This window comes from Dendrobates tinctorius, unplaced genomic scaffold (genome assembly GCF_039654945.1).
Source record: "Dendrobates tinctorius isolate UK_male_01 unplaced genomic scaffold, ASM3965494v1 ptg000158l, whole genome shotgun sequence".
NCBI lineage: Eukaryota > Metazoa > Chordata > Amphibia > Anura > Dendrobatidae > Dendrobates > Dendrobates tinctorius.
The window spans coordinates 23,735,433-23,756,382 of NW_027361825.1; the positions used below are offsets into that span (position 1 = coordinate 23,735,433).

Sequence of the window (20,950 nt, forward strand, 5' to 3'; positions counted from 1 at the left end):
CATCAGCGTCGCCATGGCAACCATTGTGACATCATAATGAGGGGTGGGGCTTGATACGCACACACTTTTCCCCCCCCATTATGTAGACAGGGGCAAAATTGTTTGGTGAATTGGAGCGCGCGAGGTTAAAATTTCGCCTCACAACATAGCCTATGACGCTCTCGGTGTCCAGACGTGTGACTGTGCCAAATTTTGTGGCTGTAGCTGCGACGGTACGGATGCCAATCCCGGACACACACACATATACACACATTTGAGCTTTATATATTAGATAAGGGAATTGATGGTCCATCATAGAAAAATTTAGTCTAGAAGAAGGTTGGTCTTCTCCAAGAGGTGGTCCTTTAGGAGAGATTTTGCTCTATACTCATACATAGGCGTGCTTTAACATTTGTATGAGGGATTACTCTTTGATTACTCTAATGGTAAAAATTCCCTCTGCTTGCTGTCTTCTACAACATATTCAAATGGTACAACTTCCCACCTCTGATTGCTGTCTCATCTGCTGCAATAGACTCTAATGGTAAAAATTCCCTCTGCTTGCTGTCTGCTGTCATCTGCTGCTTTACCATCTAGAAACATATTTTAATGTGTCTGCTAATTCATTGTTATAAATCATTTGGTGCATTGTACTTAAAACTCACTGTTGCATTTCCATGACTGGGATCAGTGTAGATCTTATCTGGTGGAGGTGTTAAAATAGATGTTGCCTGGCTGAATGTCTTTGATCATCCCAAAAAAAAACAACAACCCTGGTGTGCTGAGCCCAGCTGCCAAATTATCCTCAACCAGTTCCCACAATCCATCTCTTCTGACCCAGCAGTCTGGACTATAAATGTGAACCATTCTTAGGGGTGCACGCATGTGGGGGTGCACGCATCACAGAAGCAAAGCGTCACGAAGATAAGCGTCGGGATACAGCAGTTATTACATGGCAGTTAGTCAGGGCAGGAGTCAGGTAACCCACACTCTGCTGTCCCTTTTTAACCATGTGCTTTATTCCTAACCTCCTATGTTCTCTTGCAATCCACTTTCACCGACCAATCCCCCCTCCATCACAACTCATATACATCAGCTCCTCTCTCTTTCCTTCTCCCATGTACAGCTCCCATGCACTTCTCACCTTCTTAAAAAACCTCAGCCCATCTTGCCCAAACACACTGCACAAAAAATCTTCATACAATTCCAAAAACTACTTGCTCTTTATCTTCCTGCTCCTACTGATTTCAGGGGACATCTCCCCCAACCCCGGTCCACCATCCCCCAACCTCAACCCCTACCCTACCTCACATCAAAACCTTAATAATCTTACTAATATTATTTGCACTCCTTCATCTCCTTCTTTCAACTGTGCCCTTTGGAATCCACGGTCTGTATGCAACAAGCTTCCTTTCCTACACAATTACTTTCTGAAAAACTCTCTGAATCTGTTGGCCCTCACGGAAACCTGGATTCAGGATTCTGACACTGTCTCTCCTGCTGCCATTTCCCATGGTGGCTTACAATTCTCCCATTCCCAGAGACCGACAAACAGACCTGGTGGTGGAGTCGGCATACTCCTGTCCCCACAATGCACTTTCCAGGTCATCCCCCCAGTTCCATCACTCTCATTCCCTTCTTTTGAAGTCCACACCATCAGGCTCTTTCGTCCCCTCTCCCTCAGAGTAGCGGTCATATACCGGCCCCCAGGCTCACCCACCCACTTCCTGGACCATTTCTCTGCCTGGCTGCCGCACTTCATGTCCTCAGAACTACCAACCCTTATCCTGGGAGACTTCAACATCCCCATTAACAGCCCCACTTCCACATCTGCATCCCAGCTTCTATCACTAACCACTTCTCTAGGCCTTTCTCAGCTCTCAACCTCTGAAACACACAAAGACGGTAACACCCTGGACCTGGTTTTCGCCCGGCTCTGCTCAATCTCCTACATACAGTCATGGCCAAAAGTATTGACACCCCTGCAATTCTGTCAGATAATATTCAGTTTCTTCCTGAAAATGATTGCAAACACAAATTCTTTGGTATTATTATCTTCATTTAATTTGTCTTAAATGAAAAAACACAAAAGAGAATGAAGCAAAACGCAAAACATTGATCATTTCACACAAAACTCCAAAAATGGGCCGGACAAAAGTATTGGCACCCTCAGCCTAATACTTGGTTGCACAACCTTTAACCAAAATAACTGCGACCAACCGCTTTCGGTAACCATCAATGAGTTTCTTACAATGCTCTGCTGGAATTTTAGACCATTCTTCTTTGGCAAACTACTCCAGGTCCCTGATATTTGAAGGGTGCCTTCTCCAAACTGCCATTTTTAGATCTCTCCACAGGTGTTCTATGGGATTCAGGTCTGGACTCATTGCTGGCCACCTTAGAAGTCTCCAGTGCTTTCTCTCAAACCATTTTCTAGTGCTTTTTGAAGTGTGTTTTGGGTTATTATCCTGCTGGAAGACCCATGACCTCTGAGGTAGACCCAGCTTTCTCACACTGGGCCCTAAATTATGCTGCAATATTTGTTGGTAGTCTTCTGACTTCATAATGCCATGCACACGGTCAAGCAGTCCAGTGCCAGAGGCAGCAAAGCAACCCCAAAACATCAGGGAACCTCCGCCATGTTTGACTGTAGGGACCGTGTACTTTTCTTTGAATGCCTCTTTTTTCTCCTGTAAACTCTATGTTGATGCTTTTGCCCTAAAAGCTCTACTTTTGTCTCATCTGACCAGAGAACATTCTTCCAAAATGTTTTAGGCTTTTTCAGGTATGTTTTGGCAAACTCCAGCCTGGCTTTTTTATGTCTCGGGGTAAGAAGTGGAGTCTTCCTGGGTCTCCTACCATACAGTCCCTTTTCATTCAGATGCCGACGGATAGTACGGGTTGACACCGTTGTACCCTCGGACTGCAGGGCAGCTTGAACTTGTTTGGATGTTAGTGGAGGTTCTTTATCCAACATCCGCACAATCTTGCGTTGAAATCTCTTGTCAATTTTTCTTTTCCGGCCACATCTAGGGAGGTTAGCCACAGTGCCATGGGCTTTAAACTTCTTGATGACACTGCGCACGGTAGACACAGGAACATTCAGGTCTTTGGAGATGGACTTGTAGATTTGAGATTGCTCATGTTTCCTCACAATTTGGTTTCTCAAGTCCTCAGACAGTTCTTTGGTCTTCTTTCTTTTCTCCGTGCTCAATGTGGTACACACAAGGACACAGGACAGAGGTTGAGTCAACTTTAATCCATGTCAACTGGCTGCAAGTGTGATTTAGTTATTGCCAACACCTGTTAGGTGCCACAGGTAAGTTATAGGTGCTGTTAATTACACAAATTAGAGAAGCATCACATGATTTTTCGAACAGTGCCAATACTTTTGTCCACCCTCTTTGTTATGTTTGGTGTGGAATTATATCCAATTTGGCTTTAGGACAATTCTTTTTGTGTTTTTTCATTTAAGACAAATTAAATGAAGATAATAATACCAAAGAATTTGTGTTTGCAATCATTTTCAGGAAGAAACTGAGTATTATCTGACAGAATTGCAGGGGTGTCAATACTTTTGGCCATGACTGTAGATAACTCACCGCTTCCCCTCTCTGACCACAACATTCTCTCCTTTACACTCACAAATCCTCGCTCACCACAGCACCCTCCTACCTACCATTCAGTCAGAAATCTACAAGCCATTAACCCTCATACACTTTCAGACTCCCTACACTCATCACTGTCCCCAATCTCTTCTTTGTCCTGTCCTGATCTGGCTGTACATCACTTCAATGACACTCTTAGAAGCACCCTTGACCAAGTAGCTCCCCTCACCCTCAGAACCTCCAAACACAGAGTGAAACAGCCCTGGCTCACATCGCAAACCCGATTTCTCCAGCGATGCTCTAGGTGTGCTGAACGCTTATGGAGGAAAACACGCACACCAGAAGACTTCATACACTTCAAATTTATGTTAAGGACATATAACTCTGCCCTTCACCTCGCCAAACAGACCTACTTCACCACCCTGATCTCCTCACTATCCAACAACCCCAAGAAACTTTTTGACACCTTTCATTCCCTCCTCAGGCCAAAAGCACAAGCCCCTATCACAGACATTTGCGCTGATGACCTTGCCTCCCACTTTATAGAGAAAATAGACAATATCCGTCAGGAAATCCGCTCCCAATCACCAAATTCAGTGATTCCCATCCCTCCCTGCATTCCCCCTGGCTCACTCTCCACATTCGATCCCATCACAGAAGAAGAAGTCTCCAGGCTCCTCTCCTCTTCTCGTCCGACTACATGCACAACCGACCCCATTCCCTCACATCTCCTCCAGTCTCTCTCCCCAGTCGTCACAACTCACCTAACTACAATCTTTAATCTCTCCCTCTCCTCTGGCATTTTCCCCTCCTCCTTCAAACACTCTATCATTACTCCATTACTAAAGAAACCCACCCTCGACCCATCCTGCACAAACAACTACAGACCAGTCTCCAATCTCCCCTTCATCTCTAAACTCTTGGAGCGCCTGATATACTCACGCCTTACCCGTTACCTCTCCACTCACTCCCTCCTAGACCCTTCACAGTCCGGTTTCCGCCCCCTACATTCGACAGAAACTACACTCAAAGTGACCAATGACCTTCTGACAGCAAAACGTAATGGTGACCACTCTCTGCTCATTCTTCTCGACCTTTCTGCAGCTTTCGACACTGTTGACCATCCTCTCCTACTCTCTAGGCTCCAGTCACTAGGCATTAAGGACACTGCTCTTTCCTGGTTCTCCTCCTATCTTTCCGACCGCTCCTTCAGTGTTCTGTTTTCTGGCTCCACTTCATCTCCTCTTCCTCTCACTGTTGGGGTACCTCAGGGCTCAGTCCTTGGCCCCCTTCTCTTCTCTCTCTATACGGCCCCAATTGGACAGACCATCAGCAGATTTGGCTTTCAGTACCATCTTTATGCTGATGACACACAACTGTACACATCATCCCCTGACCTTACCTCCGCTGTACTACAGAACGCCACTGACTGTCTGTCTGCAGTCTCCAACATCATGTCTGCTCTCTATCTGAAACTCAACCTCTCCAAAACTGAACTTCTGCTCCCACCATCTACTAACCTCCCTAAATCTGACATTTCCCTCTCTGTGGGTGGCACCATAATAACACCCCGACAGCAGGCACGCTGTCTGGGTGTTATGTTCGACTCCGATCTCTCCTTCACCTCCCATATACAATCTCTTGCCCGCTCATGCCGCTTACACCTAAAGAACATCTATAGAATCCGCCCTTTTCTCACCATGGAAACAACAAAAACTCTCACTGTCGCCCTGATCCACTCCCGCCTGGACTACTGTAATGCTCTATTAATTGGCCTCCCTCTCACTCGACTCTCCCCTCTCCAGTCTATCCTTAATGCAGCAGCCAGGGTTGTTCATCTGGCTAATCGTTACTCAGATGCGTCCGCTCTTCGCCAGTCGTTACACTGGCTGCCAATTAATTACAGGGTACAATTCAAAGTACTTGTTCTCACCCACAAAGCTCTCCACAGTGCGGCACCCCCTTACATCTCCTCCCTCATTTCTGTCTATCGGCCTAACCGACCGCTGCGCTCTGCAAATGACTTTCGACTAACCTCTGCCCTAATCCGTACCTCCCACTCCCGACTCCAAGACTTCTCCCGTGCTGCGCCAATCCTCTGGAATGCTCTACCCCAAGATATTAGGATCATCCACAATTTGCATAGTTTTAGGCGCTCGCTCAAAACGCATTTGTTCAGAGCGGCCTATCACATTCAGTAATCAAAGTCATGTTATGTTTGTGTGTGTGTAGCCCATTCACTATCTCCATCTAACCCCCACCCCCTGAAGATGGCTGGACCGTCATTGTAAATACATCATTGTAAATACAAACCTATGCTTTGTATCTCCCCCACCTCATTGTAGATTGTAAGCTCCACAAGCAGGGTCGTCTTATTTCGCTTTAATTATTGTATTGTTAACGTTGTTACTTATGACTGTTGTGTTTGAAACTGTTCAACTGTAAAGCGCTGCGGAATATGTTGGCGCTATATAAATAAAGATTATTATTATTATTATTATTATTTGTAGCAAGTGGGATTTAGGACACTAAGGAGATATTGTTATTGAGGAAGCAAGCGAAGTGTCTCATTCTTCAGCCTCTGTCATGCTCCATCTCACATCATTATGCACACCATGCAGCCTCTCTCAAAGCAATTTCCATCTGTGATGACAGGGAGATGACACTTGACGGCTTTGTGTCCAGATCTGAAAAGTGGCACGACTGCAAAGATATCAGCAAAAATAAATACAGCAACAAAGAAAGAAGTAGCAGAGAATCTATGTTCTCAGAAAAAGCTCCCCAAGTTTTCACTTCCCATGTATGTGCTATTATGCACTTAATTTAATATACAGAAATACAAAATTAGCATAAAAATAAAGATCCATCAACAGCAACTTGTTGACAGTTTCCAGAATGCAAAATTTAGGCAAATATTTATGGAGAAAAGAATCTCGCAAGAGAGGCCTTCTGGGGCGACTGACTCAGACTATTAGTCAAGCCAGACACTCATGTACAGGCTGCCGATGTATGATACTTGTCCCTCATCAGTGCAGATCAACATTTAGCTGACTTAGATGCTGTTAATGCAGCTTTGAGGAGAAGGGACTGTCTTTGTAAGAAAGATAATTTGCTCCATAATTTTTCCCATGGAGCACTGTCAATAAGACTTTGTATTCAGCTGGTTTCCTATCCACAAGATAGGTGATAACTTGCAGATTGATGGGGAGAATGAAAGGGGAGGAGGTCAAGCATGGGCATCGCTGATGTATTCTAAAGGGGATAAAAGCGCCCCGTTCTGCCGATCCATGGTGTGCTACCAGTAGGACCACCAGTGGTCTATAAGTTATCAACTATTCCATTTAATGAGAGTCATAGCCACTCTTAATCAGATGACAAAATAGGATTTTCTGATGAGTAACCAGAGAAGAACATACCATTGGAGAAAGCTATGCAGCCCAACAGGGACCCAAGAGGTACTGGGGCCACTATCACCTCCAAAGAAGGAGGAATCGTGCATTATGATGAACTACTGGACCCATATTTTGTTCTTGCACAGGTCAGGGGCCCTTTCCAGACTCCTCTGCAATAACCCTTGGGGTCTCGGTACACACGAACTTCAGCCCTGCCATTGTCATTGACTTCCCATTGACACGTTGGGCTGAGGATGCATTAGCCATTGTTTTGTTCATCTGCTGAGCTGGGGACTTGCTGATGAGGCCTCCATGGATTTACAGTTAGCTATGTAGATATAATTTAGCATGATACTGTCGCCTCCTCCTCAGTTTTATACTCTTCCGTTTATAGCTCATGATGCTCAGAGAATTCCCTCTTCCTTGTGAGCCGGTTTATGGAATCTGCGGGCCGCCTGCGCTGGAAATGTTTATTTTTGGAGGAATAGTTGTCTTGGTGACACTGAATCGTATGAGACGATGAAAAGTCCCAGCCTGCGCAGACTAGAAGCTTCTGCAGATTATTACACTTTTCTCATTCACGTCTCAAATAATCAGGGGTAATGCAGCCCATTAGTCATAGTGCCTATTCATGGGTCACGTCATAGGTTACAACAGATGCGTTTCGCCACCACAGAGTGGACCTCAGGTATCATCAGGACCACACAGATTTGTTAACCTATACAGGGAACGCCTGATTAAAAAGAGCAGGTACTGTGTGGGTGGCAGCAATGAAAGGATGTGGGAGTCATAGCTGGAAAATAAGCTAGCAGGATGTCTAGCTGGCCCTGTTGGCATCTGCCCAAATATGGTGGAAACGGAGGCGGAAGTACATCATAAATAATATTAAGAGGGTTTGGGGAGGTGGAAACAACTGTCTTGGACCCATAGCAAGCTTGTCCCAACCCTAACCGACTAGATTATGCTCTTATTTTCTTGGATTGAAATATCTCGCTGAGGTTCTTTTCACTCCCCATATCATCTCCCATCTTCAGCAGCGCCTCCTGGCTTCCTGCTTGCCGGGGTGCAGAGTGCTCCTGATGATTGACAGTTCGGACTGTGTAATGGTCATGCTTCTGTCCCGAACTGTGTGCTCTCCAAGCAGAGGCAGCATTGTCTCTGCAGCATCGGAGGAGCCGAAGGACATTGAATAATAATATATTTGCAGACCCCTGGTCAGTATTCCGTAGTTGCTGGATAGGTGCACTACGCATCTTTTCCTACCAGCCCATATCCCCAGCTCTTCTTCTGCATAGCTGACCTGGAGCAACATCATGTGTATGTCACACCGCAACCATGATGTCACAGGAGGTGACGAGTCCTCGTTAAATAATGGAAGTTAGTGCCCCCCTTATTTGACCCCACGGTATCTTGCACAGCTTTAAGTAGGTGCAGGTCATTAAAACATAATCCTTGCACCAAGAGGACTCCCAGCACTATGACACCTCACAATCAGGTTCCAGATCTGCTGAATGTTAGATTTGTTCCCTTATAGAATATTCTGCATAAAGATATTTTGCCATTACCCATTTCTATCCGCATCCATTACCCTATGCAGTCATTTTTCATATCCACCAGTTCCTCCAGTTCTTATATTAATAAGTTATGGCCATAAGTTATGGTAATAAAATCTCACTTTTCCTTGAATATAAGTTATGGAAAACATATTCTCTCACAAAGTTATGTACGGCTCTTGGGCATGCAGAATCACAGAGCAGACTTGTTGTGATATTTGCTACGAATTATCATCACGTTCTTCCGAGGGCTGAGATGAGTGTAGGAAATCAGAATATCTGCATTTTGTCTTTTGTGGGAAAGAAAAAAACAATGAAGATAGGAAAATTACACTATTCCCTATAGGGGGCAGTATAGCCGTAAATTGTCTCACGCTGGAAACAGACTACAAACTGGTAGTCGGATCCTGAAGTCCTTTAATAAATGTAGGAACCATTTTACAGGGTCGGGGGTGAGATACTGAGGCATCCAACATAAGTGTGTCATTACTATGCTGGGTGGTAAGGAACCCCATGCAAATAATTCCTCAACATTTAGTCTACTCTCAGTCCGACTGAGACTGGGATTGCCCTTTAAGGATGAAGATTTTTCTCCAGGATAAGATTTATAGAGGGTTCATACCTATCATGAGGGCTGACTGCCACCTTTAGGCCAGGATCACACGTGCGAGAAACACGGCCGAGTCTCGCATGTTAATACCCGGCACTGCCGCCAGCACTCGGGCGGAGCGTGTGGCCGCACAGCAATACAAGGCGCCGCACGCTCCGCTCCCGAGTGCCGGTGGTAGTGCTGGGTATTAACATGCGAGACTCAGCCGTGTTTCTTGCATGTGTGATCCCGGCCTTAAGGGGTGAAAAAGATACCAGACATCCTCTAACATCTGTACTATCCTCTAACATCTGTACTATCCTGAACATGGTTAGTTTCATCTGGACGGGATATAGTTTGGCAACTGGCACCCAAAAAAAGAGTCTCCCCTGATGGAGGCAGGATGGCAAAACATCTATTGGAGAAAGTAGTTTCAATAGAGAGAAACGATTTAAAAAGAAATGATCAAAGACAAGAGAATAAAATGATGCACAAAAAAAAAATTCAATAGAGGGGGTGATAACCAAATCCAAAATAGTCACAACCGCATTTTAAGGGACCCTAAAGAAGACTAAAAAAAAGTGCCACTGTACCTATTTTATGTTGGTTCTAGTTATTATAGTCCATCTTCAATAAAGGGGTTTTCATATACTACTATCACATCAGTGACTATAAGAACAGGACCCTATTAAGGACCCCCTCTTGAGGCCCCCATAATATACCCCTGGATTTTTGCAGGACTGGATGATTATTTCATGTTTTTAGGGGCCTGCCAACTCTCAATAGATGATTTTTTTTGTAGGGAGGGAGGAACAGGCAGTGGGAATTTCAACACCCGATCTTTTTGTTTGGTGGAGAGATAAACCACGGCTTGATGATTCAAAAATGAAGAGTTCATAAATGATATAAAAGTATTTTTTTTATTATATCAAGTACATGAGCAAGTGAGGTAGGAGTGGGGGAAACCAGGAAGAAAACGGACACATCACAAGGGACAAAAGAATATACAAGATGTAATTAGCAGCATCAAGATTTAATGTATCAATGAAATTAAAATGCCTATGTGCAAAGTTGCAAACATGCAGCCTGATAATATCAGTTTATATATATACTATATACTTAATGTCTTGATGCTGTGTAGGTAGATCATACAGATGTTATATGTGTGCAGGTATATGGAAGAGGACAGGGGTAGAAAGATAAGTACCAATGCAGATAGTAGTTTAAACTATCCATAGGAAAACCGAGTTCAAGGTATAGTGTATGGGTGATATTGGAGTCCAGCTCAACAGGACTGGGTTTTTCTTTTCTTTTTTTATTTTTCAAAAGAAAATTTTCATGGTCGACATGACCCACTAAGCCGGCGTCTGAGCTCCGGCCTGTATAGGTGATATACAAATATTAAATGGATACTCTCATAAGTACCTGATAACAAGAAGTGGGGCCCTTGGATGCGCCCTTCCCCGACGCGCGTTTCGGCGTCTGCCTTACTTTTGTCCCATGTGGTGTGTCCGTTTTCTTCCTGGTTTCACCCCCCAGCCCTACCTTATTTTTTCATGTACTTGATATAATAAAAGAAAATACTTTTATACCATTTTTGGACTCTTACATTCGGTGGTTTCCTCTGTTTTTCTGTTCAATTTTTCCGATGTGTCCTATATTTCGTCCATTGGTAGCACATGTGGCGGTGACGATGTATTATCCTTGTGAATGACATTACGTACGGCCAATTTTTTCATGTGTGCTTTGCCTTTGAGGCCTCTGTTTAACTGTGTATGGAGGAGTTGGGAGAAATACCCATCAGCCGACAGTTATCCAAGGTGTATGGCCAGCTTCAGAATGAGTAACTGGCCTAGGACCTGATCTCACTGATTGACATGTTATTTGGGTAGCTCCGCTAAGGAACACCCAAGATAATGTCTCTCATCCAAACACCAGTGCTCCTCTGCACCTGGAATAAGCACAAGAAAATAGCTGTGACATTTATGCTGCGTGGAGAAAAGTTACTGCCTGGAGGCAGAAAAAACTATAGCACACAGGATGTAACACAAAAAAAGCTAAAACATAGCAGTAATTCCATCGGGGATCTATCACCAGGACAGGCTCGTGTTGGATTACAGGGGCTGTCTGGCTTAGAGGACCCATATTTAATAAGCGCATGGGTGGTTGTACCCTCTTCTCTATTCATTCTGTTATGCAGGAACATACATTACACAGACTTCTCAATGTGTAATTCTTCATTTCTCCTATAGAGGCGATGTAGGGAGATTGAACACTTTCTGATCACCAGTAGTCCCAGCACCTATAATCCCTGGATTTAGTATATCATTCACTTAGTATCACGGGTCCCTATAATCCCTGTGTTTAGTATATCACTGACAGACCCATTGAAGAGATTGTCCTAAGTGGGCAACCGTCATCCTCAGCCATCTTTTATTTTTGCAACTCAAGGTGAGAATATTGAAATCAAGGGTTAATTGTGCACTATTTTGCCAGAATAGTAAGTGAACCCGTCTGCGTTTTTTTCTATTTTAGTCTAATAAGATTAATAAATGGAACATTTGTGTTACAGCTGAGAAGGAGACTTGTGAACCGTACAACGCACAGTGCCCGGTCGCTCCCACCACCATAAATGATGAGCTTCTCCTACAAGTCATCTCCATGCTCATCATCCAATGAAGGTTACTACGCTGTCGCTCATGTTACAATGTCATATTGCGTGATACATCATCAGTATCTGGAGGGGGTCTGAAGGCTGCATTTGACTTAGCGCCATATTAAACCTAAGTTACGCTCATATGGCCAACTGCTACACTTCTTCACCCTCCCATACAGATGCACGCTCTGTTGGACTGAGTATGCATGTCTTTTCAATAGCAAATGAGGATTAAGCAGCTTCCATAAACCGCAGATGGCTGCTTATCTCCCAGGAGAAAAAAAAAAGGATGGGCTTTAAAATTCAATTGTTCTCTGACATAAAACATCTCAGTCCCGTAAACAGAAAATAGTCATTCCAGTCCCACAAAAATCGGAGTTTCGGACTTTTCACGCATGCCTCAAAAAAACATGGGCCACCTCTAGCCATTTCTCTAATGCTGAAACAATCAGTCTGGTCCTGTGTGCAAATTACAGGAAAGTAGTTCCAAGAGAGACGGAGGCAAGGTTTGAGTGGCAGATGCTATTTGCACAATTGAGGAGGAGCTGTCCAGGATTTTAGCATTACTTATTTCATATAATAGTCTGCAACCTGTACCTCTCTAGCTGGAGGAGAAGTGGGTGACCGGATGACAAAAAGATGCTTCTCCATTAGTGATGAGTTGTTCACAAATGATCCAGCGCAAGAGCTGGCTCCTTTTTACGAATGATGGGACCAGGCACCTGAGTGAAAGCCGTTTGCAGTTTCCAAATGGGGATCCCTAGGGGTAAGAATAAAAATCCAGCTGACGATGTGACCATTTTGGCCATATCAACATGGGGGTGATTTTACCTAATATATGCGACAGAGAGGAGCCAGAAGAATGTAGCGTCTGGTTTCTCCTACTCCTGCACTGATTAGAAGAAGCATTTCACCTTCATATTAAACGGTGCAGGCTTCTTTTAATAGTGCAGAGGTTAATCTGCTCAGTTGAGAGCTCCTGGAAGCTTTCCTGCATTAAGGCTCTCAGCTATGCACTGTTAGCCACTCCCATCTCCTATATGAACTGGGTCCTGGCTAGCACTTATTGCCAGAGCTAGCTTCATGCTGCTTGGTTAGGAGATGGTGGTTTGTGGTTGTTGTTTGAGAAGGCGTTTGGTGGATTTATCTGAGCCTGTTGCTAGGTTTTGGGTGTGTGATAATTACCCTTCTTCTCCTACTTTGATTTTACCCCATCTTGCACTCCTCGGTGTTTACCTCTGTTGTTTGTGTGAGTATATTTGTATGACTGGTATTTTCCTTTATCCCTATGCGTATTACCTTGTTAGTCTGGTCGGTGTATTACAGTACACTACTACTCCCTTCTTCCCTGGGTGGTGGAAGGGTACCATCTGAGGTCGGATTCAGGAGCTAAGGCAAAGTACTTGGCCCTGACATCTTTAACATCAGAAGTAATCTGTGGCACAGGGCGATCTAGGGTGCCCCTAGCGTTAGGGACAGGGAAGGAGGCTCTGCTCCCAGGACACCCGACAACAGAGTCGTGATGGCTAACCTGCCATCGAACATATATATATCATATGGATCCAAAAGATGAGCTCTTTTGGGTGATCAGAGCCAGTCAATCCAGCTGACCAAAAATACACAGATTGTCCATCACTAAATCTCCAAAGCCTCCATAATTGTTGACTACGACTACAACCTCTTTTCACTATTCACAGTAGAAAAACAGCCCTGAAGCACAAATTTCACGAAGTGATCAACCATGCAGATTTAGGTTGATTTGTCAGCAGATATTACAGTACTTTGATCTACTATATGTGAAATAAATGGAAGAAACCACGATCCACATGAATCTCTGTACATACATGTCTACAGGCACAAGCCTACATAGATGGTCCTTTATTGGTCAGACTGTAACTGATTCGCATGTAGGTCCCGGAGTGGACACAGGCAGAAGATGGCCCCTTATGCAAGAAGAATATATGGACCCTTTTGCAGTCCAATAACTCATCATAATGCACAATGTCACCTGCTTTGGGTTTAGAAGTGGCCCCCTTACCGGTCGGGCCCCTGGGCACAGGTCGCACCAATGGTATGTCCGCCCGTTTGGGGCCACATATAAAGAAGTAATCAGATGATTGGGCTCACACCAAACCAGGCAAGTGTGCAAGAAATTAGACAGCCGATTAGACAAGCATGCATGAATTCCCACATATGGTGAGCCATACATGCTAGGAATTATACAGACAGTCACACACACATGGATGAATGGGAAGGGACACTTGACCCCAATAAACGCTCTATTGTCATTTTCCTTAGCAGCAATAGTCACACAGTTATATTTATACCCATCCGAGTATCGTAAGTGACATGTAATAAGAGCCACCATCAGCATCTTAAGACTCATGTCAGATAGGTCTCTCAACAAGCGGCGAGACACTGCAAGGAACCAGGGAAAAGGGGATTGTTCACAGTTCTCCAATTTTGGAAAATGTTTGAGAAAAAAGACAAGACAATGTTATGCACTATATGGCGGTGCTTTTAGACTAAAGCTAAGGTTTACATCAGTCTTTTGTATTACGATGTGTAACGGCCGTTGCATACATAGCCCTGATAATGACCCATAATGTGGTACCTCTTCCTGCTTTTACACCGTCAAGTCCCGTCCATCTGCGCTACGCCGCCGCCTTGACAGCATATTATTAAACCTGAAGATTCCCCTCCTCTGTGGTTGCTGACAGTACAATACTACACCATGCAGCCTGCATAATTACATACCTCCACTATGGGACATCTTATAATATAAGGTTCGGACCACTAGGAAACACATTTTCATTGGCCAGTTCTATACTGGGTGGGTTTTGCTCGGGGACTACTAACCTTTTTTTTTTTTTATAGATGGAGGGGCTCTAATTCCAACCATTCCCAACACTAAGGGGTTTTCATTTAGGCATCAAGACCCCCCGTCTTGATTATTTTTCCCCATTTTGGGGTATGATGGTTCATAGACAAGGGGGGGGGGGACGTACAAAGCCATTAATTAACTGCTTCAATGAAAACCACAATTCATCCCCACGTGCTCCATGTTCTGGAGATGCCACTTGTGGACCGGCTACTGGAAACCAATTAAAGGAGCCCGGGATCCCAGTTAATGGAGGTTGTAATTCCACCTCGTCGCTGGAAATTTAACACTGGGCAGTGGCCATCTGCCTGATGGGACATCATGGATGGAAGTAGACGGCGAAAGGAGAAAATTTACATGGGAAGATAATAGGAAGACGGCGGAGATAGTGATGGGGTGGCGGGGGGATTCACATGGGAAGCACCCAGGGCAGGGAAGGGAGCCAGCAGGGAGCGGAGTGGGGGACTTGACGAGATAATGGGCTGTTTATGTGAGACGGAGATGGATTTGGAGGGGTACAATTACACACATTAAGATTAGGGAGGAGGATAACGGAAAACACAAAGTGACTAGAGGGACAGATGTAGGGAGAGCGGCAGGGAAGCAGAGAGACAGCGGCTATTGTGATGGCAGGGATACCAGGCACAGCCACGCACAGGGACGGGTATGTGGGCAGAGGGGACAGGCACCACAAAGCCCCCCAGACAGATTGATGGATGGATAGATATGCGCCCTCCTCACCTGGTCCTTGGTCTCTCTTTCCTCCTCACAGACTCAGATACATGTCTGTCCTTCCTGAGCTCAGGGGGTCCCTTGCTGCTTGCAGAAGGGGGGCTGCAGGAGTATCAGTGTCTGCGGAAAAGCCTCAGCGCCCACCCCCTGCTCTCTCCTCTCCTCCACAGCTGTTGCGCCTCCAGCTTCTCTCCACCTCCACTCCCTCTCCCTTGTCTGTCTGGATCCGCAGATTGCTTCCCCCTCCCTGTTTCCCCACCCTCTCCTCCCCTCCAGCTTCACCCACCTCCTTTCTTCTCTCTCGCCTTGGTCTTTGCTGTTCTCCACTTATTTCAGCACCTGGACAGCACCATAGATAACTACAGCCTCAATTTGGGTGATGTGAAATAATGGCGCTTTCACATGGGACTGTAAAATCCACAGAAAAATCTGCTGGCAGATATTAACTCTGCGGAAAGTAGATCTTGAGAAAAATTTGCAGCAGATTTTATTCTCAACACTGAAAAGGGGAGAAAAGTGCAGTCAAAATCTGCATCAGAAACATTAGAAACTTACTTTGGAAAACCTACTTAAAACCTGGAAGGAATCAGTCTCCTTCCCCCTCTGGCAGCTGACAGTATAATTTTTACTACTCCTGTGGAATGTTCAGCTAATTCCCTGACTGGAGTTGTATAGTAAATTTGATATACAGTACAATAGTGGGATAGACTCTTTAAAGAGGTTACCATATTAAGGGACTTTGATGAAGATGTTGACGACCTTTTTGTTAACTCACAGCCATACAGTAAACACAGACTATCCATTGCTTTCAATAGGTAATCATGTAATGTTTCATTTATCCTGTGGTGGCGCTGCAGGAAAATTAAATACCACCTTCAGATCTTAAAGCAATATTATACTTTTTTTTAGAAGGGACTGTGAAAACTTGACAACCCCTTTAAAGGGATTTTCACACCATAGACTGGGAGTCTGGCTACTGGGGCCCCAAATAATCAAGAGAACAATAGATAGCAGCATCCCATACCTGGTGTATAAGAGTCTAGGCATGCCTACACTGACTTATCAAAGAGGACATACCAGCATTCCTGCCATGTCTTTTTAGTAACCGCTGTGCTGTACCTCTTTTATTCCTCCTGGAAAAGCATGAATAAATTGACAACTGGGAATGGTCATTTTGTCTGTGACTCCACAATGTCTGCCACTTTTGACAGCTGAATCTACAGCGCATCTATGCAGAGCATGCTATTCGTTTTTATGTCAATCAAATAGAAATTAATGGAGGGGGCGGTCATGCATGTTTACTATTGCTCTGACCCCACCAAGGACAGTCTCAGGATCGCTAGGGGTCCCCCCAACTGTTGGACCCCCATCCACTGTTCAATGTATAGGTGACAGATTAATTTAATGGGACAAACCCCTTTAAGTTTTGAATGCAAAAATCTACCTATGCGACCATATAGGAGCCATGGCACCCAGCTCTGCCCGTGCTAGCAGGACAGTGCAGGATTTAGGAAGTCATCCCTCTACCCTGGGATATTTTTTTGCATGTCCTGTTTTCAACTGTATCTGCATCTATGGGCCGCATAAACAGTGGGGTAGCACTTTGGGAACATCATAAAAAGGGTGGGTGGGCATCATTCTATTTGGGAATGTGTGGGGATACTGAGAGGGGATCATAATGTGTGCGAGGCAATGTGGAGGCATCATATGTGGGTGGGACACTGTGGTGACATAACTTATGGGGGGCACTGAGAAGGGATCATAATGTGTGCGAGGCAATGTGGAGGCATCATATGTGGGTGGGACATTGTGTTGACATTTATGGGGGACACTGAGAAGGGCTGGCTCATAATGTGTGGGAGGCAATGTGGAGACATCATGTGTGGAGAGGACATTGTGGTGACATCATAATTTGGGGGGCACTGAGAAGGGATCATACTGTGTGGGAGTTGGATTGTGGTGACAACATGATTCGTGGGGGCACTAAGAAGGGATCATAATGTTGTTGGAGGCAATGTGGAGGCATCATGTGTGGAGGGGACATTGTGGTGACATCATAATTTGGGGGGGCACCGAGAAGGGATCATACTGTGTGGGAGGCACATTGTGGTGACATCATGATTCGTGGGGGCACTAAGAAGGGATCATAATGTTGTTGGAGGCAATGTGGGAGGCATCATGTGTGGAGGGGACATTGTGGTGACATCATAATTTGGGGGGGCACAGAGAAGAGATTATAATGTGTGGGAGGCTATGTGGAGGCATCACATGTGGTAGGAAAATCGTGGTGACAATTTATGGGGGACACTGAGAAGGGATCATAATGTGTGGGAGGCACATTGTGGTGACATCATGATTTGTGGGGGAGACACTGAAAAGGAATCATAATGTGTGGGAGGGAATGTGGAGGAATCATGTGTGCGAGGGACATTGTAATTACATCATAATTTGCGGGGCGGCACTTAGATGGGATCATAATGTATGTGGGAGGCAATTTGGAGACATCATATGTTGGGGGGACATAATGTAATAATTTATGGAGGATAGTGATACCCTTTGTGGTCGGTGTAGGTTGGGAACTATGGGGGCATCATACTGTGTGGAGGGCCATTGTGGGTGTGTAATGTTGCATGATGGCCATAAAACTGTTATCACACTGTGTAGGAACACTAAGTGGCTGGGACCCTACGAGGTAGCGACCATGTTATTTTAGAGTTTCGGATAACTTGAGGAGGGAGACCTGTGAAGACTCAGACATCAAGGTTAGATTTCAGAAAGGCAGATTTTAAGGGATTCAGAAAAAGAATTGGAGGGATCCAATGGCTGGATATCCTTATGGACAAAAATGTCCAGGAAGGATGGGAAATTTTGAAAAATGAAATTCTCAAAGCACAATTGTTAACAATTCCGAAAAGAGGGAAGAATAGGAAACCAGGATGGATGAACACAGAACTTAAGCACATGCTAAAAAGGAAGAAATAAGTGTTTATAAAATGGAAAGAGGGAGGCATATCTAAAGAAGAATATAATGCTGTCGACAGAACCTGCAGGGCTCGAATCAGATTATCTAAAGCTGACAATGAATTGAAGCTTGCAAGAGACATCAAAAGCAATAATAAAGAATGTTGGGGATATGTCAAAAGTAAAAGAAAAGTGAAAGATGCTATAGGAGTTTCACAGGATGAAAATGATGAAATGGTAAGACAGGATGTTGAGAAGGCCGAACTTTTAAATTCCTATTTTGTATGTTTTCTCTCAGAAAGGAAATGTAACATCAACTATTCTTCACTGTCCTATTAAGGGAATAGAAGAATCCAGGATATCTGTAAACAGATAGTGAAGAAACACTTAGCTAACCTAAATGAATTCAAGTCTCCAGGTCCAGATGAATTACACCCCAGAGTACTGAAGGAGATAGCAGAAGAAATTTTTGAACCCCTCTCCATAATCTTTGAAAATTCTTGGAGAACAGGAGAAGTGCCAGAAGACTGGAGAAGAGCAAATGTTGTTCCTATCTTCAAAAAGGGGAAGAAGATGGACCCAGGCAACTATAGGCCGGTGAGTCTGACTTCTATACCAGGAAAGATCTTTGAACAAATTATTAAACAACATGTATGTCAGTACCTGGATAAGAATGAAGTGATTAAACAGAGTCAGCATGGGTTTGTAACTAATAAGTCATGTCAGACTAACTTAATTTCCTTCTATGACAGAGTCACCGATTGGGTGGATCAGGGAAATGCTGTTGATATAGTATATCTTGACTTCAGCAAAGCATTTGACAAAGTAGCTCACACAATTCTTATTGAAAAATGACTAAGTATGTAATGGACAAGGCAACTGTTAGGTGGATTCATAACTGGCTTAGTGATCGGACCCAAAGAGTGGTCGTAAATGGCTGCACATCCAGTTGGAAGAATGTCTCAAGTGGGGTACCACAGGGCTCTCTCCTGGGCCCTGTATTGTTCAACATCTTTATCAACGATTTAGATGAAGGAATTGAGGGTAAACTGATTAAATTTGCTGATGACACAAAGCTAGGAGGGATAGCTAATACTAGAGAAGAGAGAGAGAGGATTCAGAAAGATATAAATAAACTGGAGCAGTGGACAGCAACTAACAGAATGGTTTTTAACAGGGAGAAATGCAAAGTACTACATCTGGGCAATAAAAATGAAAAAAGCATATACAGAATGGGAGGAATAGGGCTAAGCAACAGCACATGTGAAAAAGACTTGGGTATACTAATAGATCACAGACTGAATATGAGTCAACAGTGTGATGGAGCAGCAAAAAAGGCAAATGCAATTCTAGGATGTATTAACAGAAGCATACAGTCTAGATCACGTGAAGTCATTATTGCCCTCTACTCCTCTTTGGTCAGACCTCATCTGGAATACTGTGTCCAGTTTTGGGCGCCACATTTTAAAAGACATCAACAAACTGGAGCAAGTTCAGAAAAGAGCGACCAGAATGGTCACCGGTCTGCAAAAGCTGTCTTATGAGGAAAGGTTGCAGGATTTGGGAATGTTTAGCTTGCAGAAGAGAAGACTGAGAGGAGACTTAATAGCTGTCTACAAATATCTAAAGGGCTGTCACATTGTAGAAGGATCATCTTTATTCTCATTTGCACAAGGAAAGACTAGAAGCAATGGGATGAAACTGAATGGGAGGAGACACAGATTAGATATTAGAAAAAACTTTTGACAGTTAGAGTGATCAATGAGTGGAACAGGCTGCCACGAGAGGTGGTGAGTTCTCCTTCAATAGAAGTCTTCAAACAGAGGCTGGACAGACATCTGTCTGGGATGATTTAGCGAATCCTGCTTTGAGCAGGGGGTTGGACCAGATGGCCCAGGAGGTCCCTTCCAACTCTACCATTCTATAACACTTAGACCACTACTGTTTGGTTTCACAAAAAGTACTCGGTGTGGTTAGGTGTGTGGATTCGCCGTAAAAGAAAATGGTCTTGGCACACTGCAATACGCATCTCATTTTACTGTCTTTCACAAATTGTGCGGTATGAAGGAGCAGGGAATGTACAACTGTAACAGCACAACCAACCATAGCAGCCATAATGTTTGTCACCCAGGTTTTCCAGAAGAAAAGATGTGTTCGTCTGCTGGAATATCCTACACGTCAGTGATATGATATCGGTAACACCACACTCCTTATACCCCTTGGGTGCTTGGATATAAGATCTCTTATGGGAATACAGCCACAGTCCTCTCCAAGGGATCCGCATTCCGCACACATAAACCTAAGTGAGCCATTGTGAATAATATTTCATCCGGTGCTTGACCCTGGATTTGGGTCCAATCTTCCCTTTTCTCCTTGGAGAATCTTTCAAGTTCTCCGACCCTGTGACCTCCGCCATACATTATGTAGGATAACAAACAGGTTGAGAGAGCGTTTATGGAACCTGACCCCTGGTAATGATATGATGCCGGCTCCAGTTTCATGGACACAACGGTATCCAGGCACCATAGCAAAAGGCACCTGTCAATCACCGGGGCGGACAGGTACCTATGGACTATCTTGAGCGCAGTTACCAAGCCGT

The 20,950-nt window shown here is 44.4% G+C and overlaps 1 protein-coding gene across 1 annotated transcript in view; it reads right to left on the minus strand.

The window, feature by feature from the left end:
• Positions 1-15,633, minus strand: part of SLC8A2 (solute carrier family 8 member A2) — a 172,429-nt gene extending 156,796 nt beyond the window's left edge. The window contains exon 1 of the mRNA XM_073549114.1: positions 15,400-15,633. The gene's annotated coding sequence lies outside the window, so the exon portion shown is untranslated. The remainder of the gene's footprint in view (positions 1-15,399) is intronic.
• Positions 15,634-20,950: the final 5,317 nt, after the last annotated feature.